We start from the raw sequence: 15,604 nt of genomic DNA, 5'->3' as shown, positions 1-15,604 counted from the left end.
AAGTCAGAGAGTGCACTAGACATGGAACACGTAAGTGAAGGTGCCAGCCCCTATAGCTCCTCAGAAATCCTTCATCCAAACATGCTATTGTCTTTCATTTACAGGTAGAAAAGAACTATAAACAGTGAGGAAGAACCAAATGAAAGAATAAAAAGGGGGCATGATAAAAGGCCAATTCAAGCTCCTCTAAGGGGAAACCCCAACTTTTTATGGATATGGATGTTGGGTTTTTTAAGCATTCAATGCTGACCTTGAATTGAACTTTCACTTGCCAGTTCCAGCTGCAAGTCAGAGGACGTGAAAACGACAATGAGTTGGTTTTATGTCTTAGAGTCAATAGTACAGGCCTAACTTTGATTACAGTGCATTCAAATACACATATGACCTTAACCTAACTAGCTTTACAATAAAACAGGTGCATGCCACAAAATAAGATGCTACTTTCTGGACAGTGTCTTTTAAAAGTATCCATGAAAAAAAACGCAAACACCTACTAGCTGAGCTGTACCAACAGCTGGATCTTTGATCTTCTCACTTAGATGTAAAAGGCAGTAAGTCATGAAACAAAGAACACTGAAGCCACACTCAGCAGACTTTACATGTTTAACATCTGTAGCCTTGCATGGAGTGTGGGAAGCTATGGTCTAGGAATCAGGGAGAGTTCCTTGTGAGGAGGAGCTGGTGCTACCCAATATTTGCCAAGGCCAGAGAGCTTGAATATTTTTGTGCTTTGGGCAGGAATCAGTTTCCATGTGTGTACGCTAAGGCTATGATACTCCTTGAGCTCAAATTTTATATTAGAGGCTGAAAGCTTGAAACCGGAGGATATTGCTTACAAAGGTAAATCTGAATCGCCAGATAATAAGTAAATATCATATAGAAAAAAAGCCTGAGAAACAAATTTCATTTGAGAAAAGTGACCCTTCTAAATGGTTAGTCAAATCTGCTGTGTTTCTTATGGCTAGCGTTTTTCCACCCAGCCCATTTACCTTTTTTTCTTTTTTTTAAACTTAAACAGCAGATAGCCTCTGAAGCAGGTCAAAACGGGAGATTTAATTCACTGTATGTAGTCAGTTTCACTGTCTCATTAGACCAAATCCTGCGGTCTCAGCTACAAGCCCCTTAGAAGACGCAACATGGAACAGTAATACAACTATAGTAATCAACTTCATTCCTTCCCTATTACTCTTCTCTTGGTCCCTGACAGGCTGAACAGAGCAAGGTAATGATCAAAAAGCCACCTGTTCCCCAGAGCAGTTATGCAAATAAACCCTAGGCCATTGTGATGTTATTGGCACATAAACCAACAAATAGATGCTGCATTCATCCACTTCTGAACTGGAAATGTGCCCTAATTAAAACAGACACAATAGCTCTGCAGATGCAGCCAGACAGTAAATGAAGGGGCTGCCTGCCTGAGTCTTTAACATACAAGTTATTGTGAGGTTTCCATGAATTATATCAACTCATCTGCAACTTAGTATTCCACAATGTAAATGACTGGGGTTCTACTTATCTATCCTTTAAGATTAGTGTACAAAGCATAGAAATTCTAGGGAATAATATGTAACTGTCTCTTAGAAGAAACAAGGTATCTAAATTATCTGAGGGGCTGGAGAGAGAAGCCAAGTTCTGTTCCCAGCACTCATGTCAGGCAGTTCACAACCAGTTCTAATTCCATCTTCAAAGGCATCTGATGCCTCTAGCCTCTACGGGCACTATATTCATGAACAGATACCCACACACATACACATAATAAAAATAAATCTTCCAGTGATCTAACTGAAAGGCATGATTGCTCTATACTCTATTTTTATTTATTTGTTTATTTATCATTTTTGCAGCCTGATCCAGACCCTTCCTTCCTCTCCTCCCAGTCCCATCCTCATTCCCCTTCTCCACCCCGTCCCTTTACTCAGAGAAGCAGGGTCCCCCAAGGGGTACCAATCCACCCTGGCACCTCAATCCCTGCAGGACTAAGCAGCATCCTCTCCCACTGAAGCCTGACAAAGAAGCCCAGCTAGAAGGAAGAGATCAGAGAAAGGCAACAGAGTCAAAGACAGCCCCTACTCCCATTGTTAGGGGATCAATATGTTGACCAAGCTGCATATCTGTGCCTATGTATAAGAGGTCTAGGTCCAACGCATGCATGTTCTTTGGTTGGTTGTTCAGTCTCTGTGTGGACCCATGCTTCAAACTCTGTCCTGGACTTTTAGTAGACCAGGCTGGCTCGAACTCAAGAGAGATCCTCCTACCTCTGCTTCCACAAGTACAGGGATTGCAGGCATGCATCTCTGCACCCGGCTCAAGCTCCACAGCTTTGTTTGTTTGTTTTGTATTTTGAGACAGGGTTTCTCTGTGTAGCCTTGACAGACCTGGACTTGCTTTGTAGACCAGACTGGGCTCAAACACAGCGATCCTCCTGCCTTTGCCTCCCGAGTGCTAGGATTAAAGGCGTGCTCCACCAGACCTGCCTCATGCTCCAAATTCTTAAGGATGCCCACCTACTAACTCTTAACCACAGGGCACCTAGTAACAAAGACAGACAGTGTTGGAGGGACTCAGAGTGTAAAGCCAGGACACTGAGTTCCAAGCAGTGTAGGCGGCCATTCTTTGTGTCTGCATATCACCAACACCTGTCCTACTTGCCTTAAGATGGCGGAACAAAGCTCGTCTCTCCTAGGTGAAATCAGCAATGATTATACACATACAGTAGGTCAGTGAAAAAGAAAAGTCTTCATTTGATGGTCTTTTGATGAAATAAGACGTTAGAGACATGTTCATAACACTTACAACGTAAGCTTTCTTTGCACATGTACTTCAGTGCAGGAAGGGAGGCAAGCCATATGTGAAAAACTGTTTTTATTATAGGTTTGTGTGTGTGTGTGTACAAAAAAGCTCAGATAGCAAAAGTCAAAAAGAAAACCACATACCAAAGTAACTTTGGGCTAGTTTAAATCATAAATGAAAGTTAAATGCAAGCACTTTAATTTGTCCATTAAAAGTGAAAGAAAATACTGATGAGTATTTATCTTTATAAATGAAGTACAGTGTAAATTTTTCTCAGTATAACTTCAAAGACTGTGAAGAAAAACATAGATTTAGTCACGTACAAATTCAAATTTTCATATAATGAAAATAATCACAAATAAAATTAAAAGCTAATGAGGAACCAGAAAATTATTTCTGGCACACAATTCAAAAAGACCAAGAAACATTATATATTTTTAAAAAAAACCCAGTGAGTAAAAAAAAAAAAAAAAAAAAAATTCTAATATGAAATAAGTATATAAGCAAAAATAAGCAATTTATTATAGAAAAACTATAAATAACCAAAAATGCACAAAAAGAATGCCACTTAACTTCCTGTAACTAATGAAAAGAAAATTAAGTAACCTTATATTACTGTTCCTAATTCTCTTAGGGAAATTTTTTTTTAACTGCCAGTTACCATGGCAACAAAGATTCAAGAAAAGGGCCATCACTACATTGCTAATGTATGTGAACAACCTAATCTTTCTGAAAAGTAGTTTGCTAAAATAAAATAATAAGGTGGAAATAACTATGTTTTACCTCCCAGTAATTCACATCTATCCTGAATATTTACAACATGGATACACAGCTCAACCGTAGACAGTTTGCCTATACTTCAGTCACCAGTACTGTTAAATATAATTACAATTTGGAAATAATTAGTGAGATTTGTCTAAAATAATGTTTACTAAAACAACCATCACACCAGAGAGAGAAAATTTCACTGTGTTTTATGTTTAAAGTAGTAGCATTCAGAATATTCAATGTGTAATATTTTACTACAAAATGCAGCTGGATATTATTAATCTATATGAGCAAGTTATAAAACATAAAGATAGAATTTATGTATGAAACTTTTAAAATGCATGCTATTTGGGGAACTGAAGAGGTTCCTATGTCTATCAGTTCACAATTGCCTATAAGTCCAGAAAACCAAACACTTCTTGCCTCTGCTAGCACCTAAACTCATGTGTTTATACTCATACATACACATATCTTTAAAAGATAAATATATAATATACTATACATAATACATTTTGACATATCATATAAAATTATTAAAATTTAAATATGTAAATTGAATAAATATTAAAGTATAAAATATTCACCAAGTATTTTATGTTTATATAGATATATACAGAGAATATTATCTCAAGATTGTTCTTTAAATAAATAAAAGATCTCACCAAAATCAAAACAGTAATCTGTTGCTCAGAAGTGGCACTATGACCACAGCAATAAATGAAAGCATTTAATTGGAGCTTACTCACAGTTTCAGAGGTTTAGTTCATTATCCTCATGTTGGGAGCACAGTGACTCAAGGGCAGACATGGAAGTTGAAAGTGCTATATCCAGATCTGAAAGCAGTAGGAAGCACACTAGGACTGACTTGGGCCTTTGAAACCCCAAAGCCCAGCCCCAAAGAGGTACTTTCTCCAACAAGGCCACACCTACTTGAACAATGCCATACCTCCTAATCCCTTCAAATAGTGTCATTCCCTAAGCGTTCAAGTATATGAACCTATAGGGCCATTCTTATTCACATTATCATATTCTACTCCATAAGCTTGTAGCCATATCATAATATAAAAATGCATTCAGTCCAACTTCAAAAGTCCCACAGTATGTAAGAGTCCCAACGGTTTAAAATTCCAAAGTTCAAAGTCTCTGATGCTTGTAATCTCTTAACTGTAACCCTTGTAAAATCTACATTAAAAAACAGGACACATACTTCTAAAATACAGTGGTACAGAATATACATTACTATTGCAAAAGGGAGAAAGGGAGCATAGTGAAGAAATTCTGGACCAAAGCAAGACCAAAGTCAGAACAAACTGTCTAATGTCAAAGCACTCTTCAGATCACCAACTCCTTTCACCCATGTTGACTGCGTCATGCTTCTTTTACTTGGGCTGGTTCTATGTTGCTGAAGCTGCCAAGTTCTGCTTCTTGCTGGAGCTGGAATGTGGCCCCCTGTTTAATTACATCTGCACCAGCTTTCTGTTTCTGTTTTTATTTTTATTTTTCTGCTAAAGCTTTTCTTCAATTCTTTTTCATGGGTTGGAAGCTTAGGTGGGTGGAGTCTCCCCTGGAGTTAACACTCTTTTTATTTCATTTAGCATCAGGCTTTTCTATAATCTGTTTATGTCCCTGAAGACAGGACATAGCTCAATTATAATTATTGGTGTCCCCTTTCTCTTTAAAGTGTACATTTTGTATTTTTCCTTGCTCAACCTGTTCCTTTTCATTATAGATCTGCATAAGACTGGCCACGAGTAATCATGTGACATAGTCAATACTAGGCTGTTCTAGAATCTTCTCTGCCAATATAGAGGAGATTAATACAAACTCTTTAATGTAGCCTCAAGCAGACTTTTCTGATAAGGGCAAAAAGCAGCTACATTCTTCACCAAAATATCTTGAGAATGATCTTTAAGCTACGTGCTAATAATCTTCTCTGAAACCTCTTGAGTCAGGCTTTGATAATCTACAGCACCACTGTCTTACCTGCACCTACTGTATGGCCGATTAAACCTCACTTAAAGCATTCAACTGCTTTCCTAATACAAAATCCCAAAGGTCACATTTTGCCAATAAGAAACACGGCTAGGTCTGTCACAGCAGTACCCCACTCACAGTATTAACTTTAGTTCTGGTCAGTGTTCTATTGCTGTGAGGAGATACCATAACTATGGAAACTCTTCTAGAGGAGAGCATTTAACTGGGGCTTGCTTTTAGTTTCAGAGGTTTAGAGCATTATCCATGGTGGGGAGCATGGCAGTACACAGGCAGACATAGTAGCTGAGAGTTCTACATCCAGATCTGCAGGCAGCAGGAAGAGAGAGACAATAGGACTGGCTAGGACTTTTGAAATACCAAAGTTCACTCCTAGTGATACACTTCCTCTTACAAGGCCACAACTACTCCAATAAGGCCATACACTTCAATCCCCTCAAATAGTGCTACTCCCTAAGCATTCAAATATTTGACCCTTTGGGGGATACTTTAATTCAAACCACCACAACAGGTGATTCTGTAAGCATAAGACATGACACTTTGTTTTCTTCTCTGTATTGTTTTATATTTCCTGAATTAATTTTTTAAATTAATCTAAAATTATGGAATATAGGAGCTGGAGATATGGTTCAGGCAGTTGTATGCTTCCTTGTTACTCAACATGAAGACGTGGTTTGGAAACAGCCCCTACATCTAAACATTGAGAAAGCAGAGAGAATAGGATCCCACGGGCAAGCTGGCCAGTCAATGTGGCTGAACTGGTAAGCTCCAAGAATTCCAGCTCAAAACTAGTAGTTGGAAGAGAACACCTGACACTGACCTCTGACCTCCACACAAAAATACACATATAAGTATAGTACACAGCAAAACTGAACCAAAAAAAAAGAAATATAAATACTAAAAGATCCAAGCAAACAAATAGAAGATTTTGTGAATTCTTAGTGAGTATTCAAATTCAGTATATGGACAACAAAAAGTCATTGCATGATAAGAATTATGTAAAAAAAAAAAAAAAAAAGGAAGGGAAGGACAGAAACAAAGAAGATGGGACAATAGATTTCAGCCACAGGTACCAGTGATGTGTCCTTACAAAGTGGATAAGCTGTAGTTAATATAAAAATAATAAAAATTTAATTAAAAAATAATAAAAAGTGAACTAGGAACTCAGGTAGACAGAGCTCAAAATGAGAATCCTGAAGCTATGGAGGTAATTCTAAGACTGACTCCCTCTGTGCCCTGGGACAAGACACTCACCTACTCATGTGAGACTCACAGGACTCATGTCTTTCATGTAAAAATAAGTGTGTTACAGGGTCATGTAGATGGCTTGGTAGATAATGCCTATCTCAAAGTGTGAAGCTGGGAGTTCAGGTTCCCAGCAGCCATGTAAGTTCCAAAAGTTACAAGAAATGTGATCCCAGAGGCAACTTATCTAAACTAGACAAAATTGTCAAGCTGAAAGTTAATCAAGAGACCCCCATCTCAACAGATAAACACACACACACACACACACACACACACACACACGCAAACGCACAAGCACACATTCATGGAGAACTCATTTAATTCATTTAATGTCTGATGTAAGGCCCCTTCCAAAGTTGCACAGGAAAAGTGAGACTTTAGATTGAAAAACAGAGAGAATAGGAGTTATTTGAAGATGGAAGATCTTTTCTTTTCAGTGAAGAGACATTGGTTTATCATACACACTTATGGGCAAGCCTCATGCTCAGGAGTAGTTGCCAACACAAATTAGACTCCATGATTTTTGTTATTTGTCTTCTCCTCTTCCTCCTTCTTCTCCTTCTTTTCCTCCTTCTCCTCCTCTGCTTTCATCTTCTTCATTTGTTTACAGAGAAAGAAAACACTTGAAGTTAGTGTGTAGGGATAAAGGAAGCATTGTGAGAAAATGTGGTACAGGAAAGAATGTGATTAAAAAAGTATACTGTATGAAATTCTCCAAGAATAAAATTGAATAAGTGCAAGACTGTGGAGGTATCATACGTAGAAATTTCATTCTGTCTAAAGTTTAGTTCTATTCTAAAGGGAGACGTAAATGGCATGCCTCCTTGGCTCACACAGACCCTGGAAAGTGAGAGATGTTACCAGTGCCCATAGGCCTTTCTTTGCTCTACTTGAACACTTACTTTTCTAGGATAAATAAAGTGTACTTTATAACTTAAAATAGGTCAGACATATTTTTAAAGGGATTGATATTGTGTTTGCTAGATGTTATTTTTAAGTATTCTCTTTGTGAGGTTTTCTTTTTTATGTTTATAGGTGTTTTGCTTGTAAGTGTACTATGTACCGTGTGGGTTCAGGACCCAAGGAAGCCAAACGAGAGCATCTGAAGTCCTGGAACTGGAGCTGGGAGCTGACATGTGGGTACTAGATATTAAATCTGAGTCATTTCTCCAGCCCCCCAAACATTCTTTGGATATCAGTATAATTATCAAAAGAATAATGATATATTTCTGTTACGCCTAAATAAAAAAATTCATTATAAAATAATTTTATAAATGCAGCCAATATACAAGAAAGCACTGACCTAACTGGGCCTTTGTCAACCCTATTGTCAAGGCAGAATAATGGGTGTCTGCCAAGTTGTCTAACACTTTATCAACGTCATTTGTAAAGCGGTGGGCTTTCATGAGGAAAAGCTTTTAAGTTTCTAAGGACTTGAGATTTGGACTATATGAGCTTTTAATATTACATATACCTTTTATATCTTAGAGGGCTTCTATAAAACCATTTCATATGTTTTGAAAAATTAAAATATAAAGAACAAAAAGGTTGCCATTTTTAAAGGAAACACATGCCATTCAGGTACTAAGCAAGTGCATAGTTTAGCCCTCCAGATCACTCTGCAGCTGATTTTCTGGCTTCCTCTGGGGCGAAGTACTTTTCTGACTCCTCCTGGAATAAAAAAGTCAAGCAGAATGACTTCTGGATTCTTTTGGAAACGTATCAGTTAACATTTCTGAAGCTTAAGCGCAGGTGCTAAAAATGGAGAATTGCTTGGCATGGAGGTTGTTCGGAAGTGTACTGATCATAACCTTGATGGTCAATTTAATGAAATCTAGACAATCTCTAGATTTTATGTAAGAGCCTGTATGTGAAACATTAATTAGATTAGATGAAATGAGTTGGAAAGATCTCTTCTAACTGTGGGTAGCATTATTTTGATGGCTCCTGGGCTCAAAGAAAAAGGGAAAGTGATCTGTGAGCATCTATAGTCATTTCTCTCTGCTTCAGGATTATGGAGTCAACATGATCAGCTGACTCAGTAGTGCAGTGTTGATTTCTCTGTTACAGACAATACACACAAATGTGAGCCCAAACAAGCCTTTTCTCCCTTAAGTGAAAAAGTTAACTAATGTAGAGACCAAGGCTTTGCTAGTGATAATAGTGGTAACTATCAAAGTGCATGATACATACTGAAACATTCGAAGACTTGGCTTAGCCTGTGGTCCATAGTCATGGAAAGAGGCCTCATTGCTCTGAACACATTTTCTTAGCCTGTCTTGAGTACACTGTAAGCTCCCTCAGATGGGTAAACATTACCCTTTGTGTGCCCAAGGTTTGGCTCGTAACAGGCTCTAGTCAGGATCAGTTTACCTAAACAAAACAATTATGTAGAACTGCAGTCATGTGTAAGGTTCTAACAGCTCAGATCAGTTTATGAACTCATAGGTTAAAAAGTAAGACTACAAAGTAGTTGGTGTTGAAACTGTCTTAAAATAATTTTCTGAGCTGTTGCACTTATACTAAGACTAAGAAGGGAGAGTTGCAAGTCATGACAGGGTGCCTGAAACTGGGTCACTGCTGAGAATCTACTTTCCTATTGGTGGGTTAAAGATGAAGCAGGCCCCTAATTGCAGCTTCAACTCCTGTATGTCGATGTCAGCACTTCTCAGGGATAAATTTGTAAAATGATAATACTTTGATTTAGTGTTAGACTTTTACCATTCACTGCACTTTGCCACCTATTATTTTCTTTTATCCTCAAAAAGAGCCTGAGAGGGAGAACAATTTTACAGATGAGCAAATAGCAGCACAGTAGGTTAAGTGGCCAGCAGAGGGTCACAGAGTGATTTTAATAGCAGAGCTGGGATGCCACACAGGCTTCAGACTCCCAGTCTTGCACTTCCTTTCTGGGACTTGGGTCTCCATTATCCAAGCTCTCAGGAAAGGCTGGTTCAAAGAACTCATTCCAGGACAGTACTATACTGTTCTGTGTCCAGGAAAGATCTAGTAACTGCCTAGAAAACAAAGAAGAAAGCAGGAGAGAGGAAGGATTTATCTGGAAGAAAATATTCAGTAGGAGGCTATTGTGTCTGGAGAACTACAGTGATTTAAAAGCACTGAATGGTTTAGAAGTGGTTCCCATGTGCCTTCAGAACCTCATAGTCCAGTCTAGATTACAGGAGTATTGAGAACTGTTGAACAACATATTCTTGATAGTTTCCTACGAAGCCATATTAACAGCCTTCTTATTCACCTTTAGGTGCTTGAAGTTTGCTAACTCATCCTTGTTTTTAAGGACCAAAGTCAAAATTTCTCATTAAAAAAACCATGTTGCTACATACAATGAAGCCTTTGATGATAAAATGAGGAAGAATGTAGCTGATGGTCAATTTATTTGAGTAGTACTCTGTTTTTTCTTGGGTCATATACCTCTTTGAGAAGGTAATAAAAACCACATGTCTAATTTCCAGAATAAAACAAACACTACGTTATGCACAGAAACTGCAAATTTTCACATGCTTTCACTAGGTTCTCATGGGAATTTATCTTTCATTGACTATAACATTTCATACAACAGCCTTTTGCTTTTAGTTTTTAGTATCCACTAGAAACTCAGAAACAGAAGTGTCTCATCAAAGAGAAAGAAGTCTAAATGGACAGGACTGATACTAATTCCCTGAATGCTGGTCCAGAGCTCTGTCCCCATATTTAAGTACCCAAGTTATAGGTGAAAACAACAACATTGTCCCAAAACTTTACCTCAGCAAGTAAGAGTGAATTTAAGAGAGTAATAGCTCAACCTTTCCTTTATAGATATTGTTTAAAATATTGCTTTATTATTCTCCAGTGCATCTTTAAACCATCCTGGAAAACTATTTTGCCCCAAAGATATCTCCATTGAAATCATAACTACTTAACAGGGGACCGAGGCATTGTTCAGGATTAAAAACCGGGGTAAATATTATGCTATTGTATGTGAAAGGCTGGCCATGAGACTATTTGGGAGATCTTAGGCAGTAACCTAACCGACTCATGAAGTAGTAAGTCTTGAGCAGGACATCCCATAGAGAGCAACTGTACTCAGATCCTGGCCAAACTGCAAAGTTAGAGTCAGCATTTGTATATGAAGGATAGTAGGTCTGAGTGAAAAGAAAAAGTCAAGGATATGTCCACAGTTTGGGTTTGACTAGTAGAAGCTGGCACTAACAGAGATGAGAATGTAAATGTATCCAGAAATAATTTTTGCATGCTAACTTTATTTATTTGGTAACTAAATTGAAATATTTAATAGACAATTGATAAACCATATAGCCTTAGAATTCTGAGAATAGAGCTTTTCTAAACATAAACAAACCATGACTGTGGTATAAAAAGGGGCTAGTGAGTTTTGGCAGAGAAGATCAAGGACTAAGACCTGGGTGTTATGTTATTACGCACTTAACCCTTTAGTAGGCTTCTCTGTGCCACAAGAATGTGTCCTAGATAACAGCAAAGAGAAACAGGCATGCATCAATCCCTGTTCTTCCACCCCTCAGGAAGTCTGTACCTCAAACACTGATAACAATTTAACTCATTTATATTTCCATGTTGTTAAAACAAAAGTTGAGTGCTTCTGTGGATGTCTTGAATACCACTAGATGAAACCCAGGGCAAGAAGCAAGAGGCATAGGCCAAAGTAAGTAACACCATAACCAAGACAACTTATCAAAGAAAAGATTTATTTTGACTTACAGTTTCAGAAGGTTAGAATTTATGATGGCAGAGGCAAGGAATGGTACAGAGCTGGCATTTATACATACAACCAAGAAGCAGAGAGATACATTAAAAATTCCAGGAATCTTTTGAAACTTCACTCCTAACAGGAATGACAGACCTCATCCATCTGGCCATACCTCTATGTTCTTCCCAAATAGTTTCACTAACTGGGGACACAAAAATCTTTAAATATATTAGCCTGCAACAGCCATTCTCATTCAAACCACCTCAAAAGATAGATGAAAGCTAAATATGCATGCTAGCTACAGTATTATACCTTAGCTAAATCCTTGTATCAGATTTTCTATAGTTCTACCTCCAAAAATTTTGATCTTCTGAAATGCAAGAATGTTTTATTCTTTTTATGCCTAAATTTTTAGTCTTTTAGACACAGAACTATTTGAATAAATAAGACAGAGAGAGCTAATAGTGAGGCAAAGCTATATTTTGTAAATGAAGATTTATTAGGAGCCGCATGGGAGAAGGGGGAGGTAGAGAGATCAGAAAAGCATACACAGAGAGAAAGGGAGAAGAGGAGGAGAGACACAGAAAAGAGCAGGAGAGGGGGGGGGGAAGGCAGAAGAAAGGGGAAAGGACAAAAGGCAAAAAGAGTAGGGAGAAACCAAAATGTCTGGATTATCTTGTGAAAGGCCTCTGGGAGAGGGGAAGCCCCACCCGAGGTAGGGTTGGCGTGTCAGCCACACCCTGCAGCAGATAGAGGCCTAACAAGAACATCTTCCTTACTTGTTAAATTAAAATGAACGGAAGTGACATGAGAAACAAAGTGAAATGCGTATGTGCTGCTGGCAAGTGTGTGTGAGCTTTCATCTTGTGCTTTGTCTCCTCCTCTAGTGATTTAAACGTAACAAATTTGATGTAAAGTCTTGAACTGCTTTATTTATTTTGGATGTTTGCAATTTTTCTATTTTCTTTTTATTGACTTATTATTTATCACTTTGTATCCTGGCTCTAGCCCCCTTACTCATTTTCTCCCAGTCCTACCCTCTCACTCTCTTCTCCCTCTATGCCCTTCCCCTAGTCCACAGATAGGGGAGGTCCTCCTCTCCTACTATCTGACCCTAGCTCATCAGGTTTTATCAGGATTGGCTGCATTCTATTCCTCTGCTACCTGGCAAGGCTCTCCCCCCACCTACCTGTCAAGGGGAGGTGATCAAAGAGTCAGCCACTGAGTCCATGCCAAAGACAGCCACTGCTTCCCTTACTAGGGACCCTGCTTAGACACCGAGCTGCCTAGAGCTAGAGCTGCATCTGACCAGAGGGTCTAGGTTCTCTCTTGTCTTTTGTCTTTGCTTTTTTTTTTTTTTTTTGTAAAGAATTTTCACTCTTCTGTCATTCTTTGTCCCAAGGATCCTTAAGAATCCTTTCTTTGCTTCTTTCTGCTTTCTTGCTTAAAGTTGTCACAAGAGGGCTTTTGACCTTTGCTCTAAATGTAATTTACCATAACCTTAGTTGCTCTCTCCTGAGGATTTACATTCCAAGCCTCATTTTTAACAAGAGAATACTAGAATTCCATGCTGTTACAATGAATTTCAGAAATTTTTACCTTTTAAGGGTGCATAGTGGAATATTCCACATCCAAGTATAGACTGTGAACACTCAGAGGCAGCAGAGGCTTGGAGGCTTGCGGGTGATAAGACTGTGTCTGTTTTAAGAGGATGATCATAGAGGCCATATGGAAGGTTAAGCACAGTTGGAAAAGACTTGTTTCTGATATGACAGTTTTGGAGACAGAAAACAAGAAGCAAAATACAAGAGAAGGAATAAAAGTTGAAAACTCCAGACCAAGGGGACTTTTCCTGTGCTTCTCTAGACCCGAAGAAGCACAAGAAAAGTCATCTAGCCGTGCCAGATGCCCAGAGAGATAAGTGTGGGTCACTAAGTACTTTTAGACCTAAGCCAGAAATGCTTCAAGCCATCTTTGCTTTAATTTACTTTACATTCTATATTTTAAAGTTTTCCACCACTATTTTGTGTTCTCTGCATATATCTGTTTCCTGAATCTCAGAAAACAGTTGGTGGTATTTTAGCCAGAAAATATTTTTTCTTCCCGTACAATGCTGGTTTATAGAGCACCATTACTGATAATAGATGCTGCAAAAACATTTCAAGTTTCTTTATGTTTCTTTTCTACCCCAAGATTTTAAAATGGGTGTTAAAACATTTTATGTAGTTTTCTAGCCTCAATATGTTTTTTTCCTAACATTATTACTTATTTTCTTCCAAAGTATAATAAAAAAATTAACAAGTCCCGTTACTGCTTATTCCCCATCTGTTAGGAATGATATAAAATTTCATATATGCTTATAAAATAACTACTGAACATGCCAAATGTAATCTATGGTATACTAAACATTATGTTCATTGCATATGTTTTATGTAGCACTTCTAATAAAAACATGCATTATTATAGCATGAGCCAACCTGTTTAAACTACAGTAATTCTGTCATACTCTGTGGTGGCAATGAACGGAACTGGATATCCTTTATATATGCATCGTATAAAGTATTTGAACATTTTAAATACTTAAAGATCAAACTGTGTTCTTATTCAGAGCATCAAGACCAGTGTTAAAAGGCAATGTCAAAGACATTCATAATGACTGAAGGTTAAGAAACTGAGCATATAAAATAGAAGCAATATTGTACATTATATTTTAAAGTGTTTTTATTTTATTTCATTCCTTTTATTTCATCACATTAATTTTCTTTCCAGTCATTATTATTGACTAAAATAAGCTAATAGAAGATTAGGACACTGTTCATTTTGTAAAAAATAAACACAGGTACTGGAACGACCAATTATTGGAGTAGATAAAGTTACTATGAATAAAAGTAAGTAACTTCATCTTGGGCTTGCTTTCAACCGTCCACTGCTAGGAAGAGAATAAATGTTTGTATAACCTTACTGTACCATGATGTTACATAATCTGTTTACAGGCATCCTGAAAAACACCAGTGAGTAAACACACACACACACACACACACACACACACACACACACACACACACACTATTCCTTCTCATGAAAATGCATTACACTGTATTTCTCACTCTTATTTCTGCTCCATTTATATTAAATTTGTAGCTGGTTTGGCTTAGCTGTTATATAATAATAACTTAACCAAGACAGTGTTTTCTTGTTTTGCAGTATCTCCCCATTGATTCATGTTATGCTATTTGGGGTTTTCACCATAGTTGCTAGCAAGTGAGTTTACTCTAATTGTTGTTTTGTTTTGTTGAATCAGCTTTTCTCTGTGTAACAGAGCCTTGGCTGGCCTCAAACTCACAGAGATCCACCTGGGAATCCAGAAGTTACTACTTGAAACTAAGCCAGTGAGAAAGGATGCCTACATTGTAGTAACATAGATAAATGCTTTCGGTGTTAGCTGTCTTGTGTTAGAAAGTCTAGGTAAGATGTGGAGAATATGCAGCATATAAGGAAGGAACTACAACTTCTGCTTTATCATTGTAGACAAGAAACCTCAAAAAACAAACAAACAAACTAAAACACTTACATTTAAAAAAAATTTCTTCAAAATTTATTTATTGTATATCCAGTTTGAAGCCCCTTTTCTCAACTCCCCCAGTCCCACCATTCATCCCTCTTCCCTTCATCCCCTTCCCTGAGTCTGCTGAAAGGGAGAGTTCTCCACTACTGCCATCTGCCCATAGCTTGTTAAATCTCATCAGGACTGCCTGGATCCTCTTCCTCCATGGCCTGTCAAGGCTGATCATCAGTGGGGAATGATCAGAGAGAAGTCAACTGAGTTCATGATAGAGGCAGCCCCTGCTCCCCTCATTCAGAAAGCCACATGGAGACTGAGCTGCCAATCAGACACATCTGAGCAGGAGGACATTTTTAAAAAGTGTAAGACTAGAGACAAAATGCCACATGATGAGTGTCCTAAAAGTTATTCTGTATTTTACTGAGAGGGAGGTGGGAAGAAAAGCATGAAGAGCCATAGCTTCCCTCTTCCTTTTCCTTACGCTTTACTTCTATTTGTTCTCTCTTCTGTTCTTAGAATGATAC

At 37.9% G+C, this 15,604-nt stretch overlaps 1 long non-coding RNA gene across 1 annotated transcript in view; it reads right to left on the bottom strand.

Annotated features, from left to right (window-relative positions):
- The window catches only part of LOC129683916 (uncharacterized), an 81,102-nt gene that overhangs the window by 51,901 nt on the left and 13,597 nt on the right, over positions 1-15,604 (bottom strand). The window lies entirely within an intron of this gene.

This window comes from Psammomys obesus, unplaced genomic scaffold (assembly GCF_907164565.1).
Source record: "Psammomys obesus unplaced genomic scaffold, mPsaObe1.curated_primary_1811, whole genome shotgun sequence".
Lineage (NCBI taxonomy): Eukaryota > Metazoa > Chordata > Mammalia > Rodentia > Muridae > Psammomys > Psammomys obesus.
This window is presented reverse-complemented; position numbering and strand designations above follow the sequence as displayed.